A 6,000-nucleotide genomic window follows, 5' to 3' on the forward strand; every position below is an offset into this window, starting at 1 on the left:
CTACTTGGGAGGCTGAGGCACGAGAATCGCTTGAACCTGGGAGGCGGAGGTTGCAATGAGCCAAGATTGCACCACTGCACTCCAGCCTGGGCGACAGAGCGAGGCTCTGTCTCAGAAAGAAAAAAAAAAGGCCGGGCGCGGTGGCTCACGCCTGTAATCCCAGCACTTCGGGAGGCCAAGGCTAGCTAACACAGTGAAACCCCGTCTCTACTAAAAATACAAAAAAGTAGCCGGGTATGTTGGCGGGCGCCTGTAGTCCCAGCTACTCGGGAGGCTGAGGCCGGAGAATGGCGTGAACCCGGGAGGCGGAGCTTGCAGTTAGCCAACATCGCGCCACTGCACTCTAGTCGGACTCCGTCGGAAGGGGGGGGGAGGAGAGGGGGGGGGACGGGAGGGAAGGGGAGGGGGGAGTTAAAAACAACTCTGCAAAATGTAAGCTTACTTTTAAATATTTAATTTGACAGACCCAGAGTTATGCTTAATAAACAATCAGAACAAACATAACAGAAAGAAAATAATTTACAAACTGTACACGTTGCTCAGAGAAAATTTGCCAATATGCATTTATTACAGAGACTGGCTATTCCACTGATAACTTTTTATTCTACAATTGTTAACTAAAGCAAGTTATGAGTTACAATTGTATATAGTAAATGCCTGTAAGCACACTTTGTATAAATAACAGGTATATAAATGTTTAAAGCTTTTAATATGAAACCCACGAGATTGCTTCCTGTTTGGTCATTTACAGGCATACCTTGGAGAGACTAGGGGTTCAGTTCCAAGCCATTACAAAAAAGAGAGCCACACTCAGTTTTTTTGTTTCCCAGTACATATAATAAACATGTTTCCACTATACCATAATATAGTAAAAGTACAATAGCATTATGTCTAAAAAACAGTGTACACACCTTGATGTTAAAATTGGGCTAAAAATCCTGGGCAAAATGGTGAAACCCGTCTCCAAAAAAAATTTAAAAATAACCAAGTGGTGACAGTGCATGCCTGTAGTCCCAGCCACTCAAGAGGTTGAGGTGGAGGATCCACTGAGCCCAGGAGGTCGAGGCTGCAGTGAACCATGATTGTGCCATTGCATTCCAGCCTGGGTGACAGAGAGAAACCCTGTCTCAAAAAAAAAAAAAAAAAAAGAACGTAATCCTGCCACTGCTTTATCAACTAATATTTATGTAATATTCTAAATCCTTTGTTGTCATTCAGCTATGTTCACAGAATCTTCCCCAGGAGAGTCCATCTCAAAAAACCACTTTCTTTGCTCCTTTATAAGAAGTAACTCCTCATCTGTTCAAGTTTTATCATGAGATTGCAACATTAATCCGAGCACTTTGGGAGGCCGAGGCAGGAGGATTGCTTGAGCTCAAGTGTTTGAGACCAACCTGGGCAACATGGTGAAACCTCATCTTCACAAAAAAATACAAATATTATCTGGGCGTGATGTGCATCTGTAGTCCCAGCTACCTGGGAGGCTGAGGTGGGAGGAATGCTTGAGCCCAGGAGGTCAAGGCTATAGTGAACCATAATCGTACCAATGCACTCCAGCCTGGACAACAGAGTGAGACCCTGTGCCCAAAAAAAAAGAGGAGAGAATGAGATTGCAGCAATTCAGTCACATCTTCAGACTCTACTTCTAATTCGGGTTATATCTTGCTATGTGTCCCGCATTTGCAGTTACATCCTCCACTGAAGTATTGAACCCCTCAAAGTCATCCATGAGGATTGTAATCAACTCCTCCCAAGCTCCTGTTAATGTTTATATTTTGACTTGCTTCCATGAGTCATGAATGTTCTTAATGCCATCTAAAATGGTGAATCATTTCCAGAAGGTTTTCAATTGACTTTGCCCAGATCCATCATAGGAATTGCCATCTATGGCAGCAATAGCCTTACAAAATCTATTTCTGAAATAATAAGACTTGAAAGTCAAAATTATTCCATAATCCATAGCTTACAGAATGGATTAGCAGGCATGAAAATAACATTAATTTCTTAAACCTCCATCAGAGCCGTTAGGTGACCAGGTGCATTGTCAATGAGTAATAATATTTTTTTTTTTTTTTTTGAGACGGAGTCTGGCTCTGTCTCCCAGACTGGATGGAGTGCAGTGGCGCGATCTCGGCTCACTGCAAGCTCTGCCTCCCGGGTTCACGCCATTCTCCTGCCTCAGCCTCCCGAGTAGCTGGGACCACAGGCGCCCGCCACCTCGCCCGGCTAGTTTTTTGTATTTTTTAGTAGAGACGGGGTTTCACCGTGTTCGCCAGGGTGGTCTCGATCTCCTGACCTCGTGATCCGCCCGTCTCGGCCTCCCAAAGTGCTGGGATTACAGGCTTGAGCCACCGCGCCCGGCCGAGTAATAATATTTTGAAAAGAATCTTTTTTTCCAAGCAGGTGGTCTCAGCAGAGGACTTGAAATATTTAGTAAACCATGACAGATGTGCTGTCATCCAGACTTTGTTATTCCATGTATAGAGTATAGGCAGAGTAGATTTAACATGTTTCTTAAGGGCCCTAAGATTTGGGGAATGGTATATGAGCATTGACTTCAACTTAAAGTCATCAGCTACACTTGCCCCTAACAAGACAGTGAGCCTCTCTGTTGAAGCTTTGAAGCCAGGCCTTGATTGCCGCCTTCTCTCCAGCTGTGAAAGTCTTAGGTAGCATATTTTTCCAGTAGAAGGCTGTTTCACCTACAATGAAAATTTGTTCTTCAATGTAGTCACCTTTACTAATAAAATTAGCTAGATCTTTTGGATAACTTGCTGCAGCTTCTACATCAGCACTTGCTTCCCCACCTTGTACTTTTACATTATGGAAATGGCTTCTTTCTTTTTTTTCTTTTTCTTTCTTTTTTTTTTTTTGGTGATGGAGTCTCGCTCTTTCACCCAGGCTAGAGTAAAGTGGCATGATCTTGGCTCACTGCAACCTCCACCCCCACGAGTTCAAGCGATTCTCCTCCCTTAGCCTCCCCAGTAGCTGGGATTACAGGTGGCCGCCACCATGCTTGGCTAATTTTTGTGTTTTTAGTAGAGATGGGGTTTCACCATGTTGGCCAGGCTGGTCTCAAACTCCTGACCTCAGGTGATCTGCCCTCCTTGGCTTCCCAAAGTGCTAGGATTACAGGTGTGAGCCACTGCGCCTGGCCAAGTTGGCTTCTTTCTTTAAATCTCAAGAACCAACCTCTGCTAGCTTCAAACTTTTCTTCTGTAGTCTTCTATAGAATTGAAGAGAGTTAGGGACTTGATCTGGATTAGGCTTTGACTTAAGGGATTGTTGTGGCTATTATGATCTTTTATCCTGACTACTAAAACTTTCTTCATATCAGTAGTACAGCTGTTTTTCATTGTCATCATTTGCATGTTCACTGGAGTGGCACATTTGATTTCCTTCAAGACTTTTTCTTTGCATTCACAACTTGGTCAGCTATTTATCCTATAGTGTAATAGTTAAATTTTAAATTATCTTCAGTGGAAAAATTGATTTCAGATCTATGATTTTCCTATGCAGGAATTTTCTTTTGAGGGAAATAAAATTCAAACTGTTCTATCACATTTGTAAAATGTTTAGTTATAGCATTCACAGAGGTGCAATGTCAAGTTCATTGCCTCTTTAATAATTACTGTAAAAACATGGAACATATTATAATAATATGTAAAATACCTGTTATTTCAAGTTTCTTACTTAAATTTGCATCTCTCAATCATAACTACTAGGGAAAAATATGCTGCCCTCCTTACTTGCACTAAAATTTTAAGATCCAAAACTCCTGCACAGAATACTAGCAAGCCATCTTCAGCATAGTTTGAAGGAATTATACATCATGATAAAGGAGGATTTATTTCTGTAATGCAGGAATGATTAAACATACAAAAATCAATCAAAGTAATATACCACATTAATAGAATGAAAGGGAAAACGACATGACCTTTTTGACATAGGTTCTCACTCTGTCACCCAAGCAGGAGTACAGTGGCTCGATCTTGGTTCACTGCAACCTCTGCCTCTCGAGCTCAAGTGATCCTCCTTCCTCAGACTCTCAAGTAGCTGGGATTACAAGAATGTACCACCATGACCAGCTAATGACATGACTATTTTGATTGATGCAGAAAAGGCATTTGACAAAATTCAACACCCTTTCATGATAAAAACACTAAATAACAGAAAACAAGTGTTGATATGGATATAGATATGGAGAAAATGGAACCCTTGTGGAATGTAAAATGGTGCAGTTGTTGTGGAAATGCGGCCTGGAGATTCCTAAAAAAATTAAACATAGAATTACTATTTGAGGCCTGGTGTGGTGGCTCACACCTGTAATCCCAACACTTTGGGAGGCAGAGGCAGGCAGATCACTTGAGTTCAGGAGTTCGAGAAGCCTGGCCAACATGGTGAAACCCTGTCTCTACTAAAAATACAAAAATTAGCCAGGCATGGTGGCATGTGCGCGTAATCCCAGTTACTTGGGAGGCTGAGGCATGCGAATCACTTTAACCTGGGAGGCAGAGGTTGTGGTGAGCCAAGATTGTGCCACTGCACTCTAGCTTAGGTGATAGAGCGAGACTCCATCTCAAAAAAAAAAAAAAAAAAAAAAAATTACCATTTGATCTAGCAATTCCACTTCTAGGCATATACACAAAAGAGTTGAAAGCCAATACTCAAGCAAATACTTGTATGCCAGTGTTCGCAGCAGCATTATTCACAGTAGCCAAATGGTAGAAACAACCCAAATGCCATTCTCAGATGAATGAATAAACAAAATATGTTACATACCATATGTCACACACCATGTAACATCATTCCAGACTGCACATTCGACAGTGGTCCCATGAGATTATAATACTGTATTTTTACTGTACCTTTTCTATGTTTAGGTACACAAATACCATTGTGTTACAGTCACCTACAATATTTAATATAGTAACATGCTGTGCAGGTCTGTAGCCTAGGAGCAATAGGCTACACCACATAGCCTAGGTGTATAGTAGGCCATACCATCCAGGCTTGTGTAAGTATACTCTACGATGCTCACACAATGATGAACTCACCTAATGATACCTTTCTCAGAACATTTCCCCATGGTTAAGTGACTCATGACTGTGCATATAACAAAATATTATTTAGCCATAAAGAGAAAGGAAATTGTGACACCACAACATGGATGAGCCTCGAAGACAGGATGCTAAGTGAAATAATTCAGACACAAAATAACAAATATTGTATGATTCTACTTAGATGAGAGACCTAGCGTCATGAAATTCATAGAAACTGAAAGTAGAACAGTGGTTGTCAGGGCCTAGAGGAAGGAGGGAAGGGGGCATTATTGTTTAATGGGTATGGAGTTTCAGTATGGGATGATGAAAATGTACTGGCAATGGATGGTGGTGATGGTTACACAACAATGTCAATGTACTTGATGACACTAAACGGTACATTTTTAAACGGCTAAAATGGTAAATTTCATGTTATGTGTATTTTATCACGATTAAAAAGAAAAAATATTCAATAAACTAGGAATACAAGGAAACTTCCTCAACATGTTAAAGGCCGTATATGAAAGACCCACAGCCAACATCATACTCAATAGTGAAAGGCTGAAAGCTTTTCGCTTAAGATCAGGAATAAGACAAGGTTGCCTGGTTTCACTTCTATTCCACATAGTATTAGAAGTTCTAGCCAGAGGAAATTAGGCAAGAAAAAGAAACCAGAGGCATCCAAATTAGAAAAGTAGTGGGCCAGGCGCTGTGGCTCACGCCTGTAATCCCAACACTTTGAGAGGCCAAGGTGGGCAGATCACCTGAGGTCAGGAGTTCAAGAACAGCCTGGCCAAAATGGTGAAACTCTGTCTCTAATAAAAATACATAAATTAGCCAGCTACTCAGGAGGCTGAGGCAGGATAATCTCTTGAACCTGGGAGACAGAGGCTGCAGTGAGCCGAGATCACACCATTGCACTCCAGCCTGGGTAACAGAGCAAGACTCAGTCTCGGGA

This window comes from Theropithecus gelada, chromosome 20 (genome assembly GCF_003255815.1).
Source record: "Theropithecus gelada isolate Dixy chromosome 20, Tgel_1.0, whole genome shotgun sequence".
Classification (NCBI taxonomy): domain Eukaryota; kingdom Metazoa; phylum Chordata; class Mammalia; order Primates; family Cercopithecidae; genus Theropithecus; species Theropithecus gelada.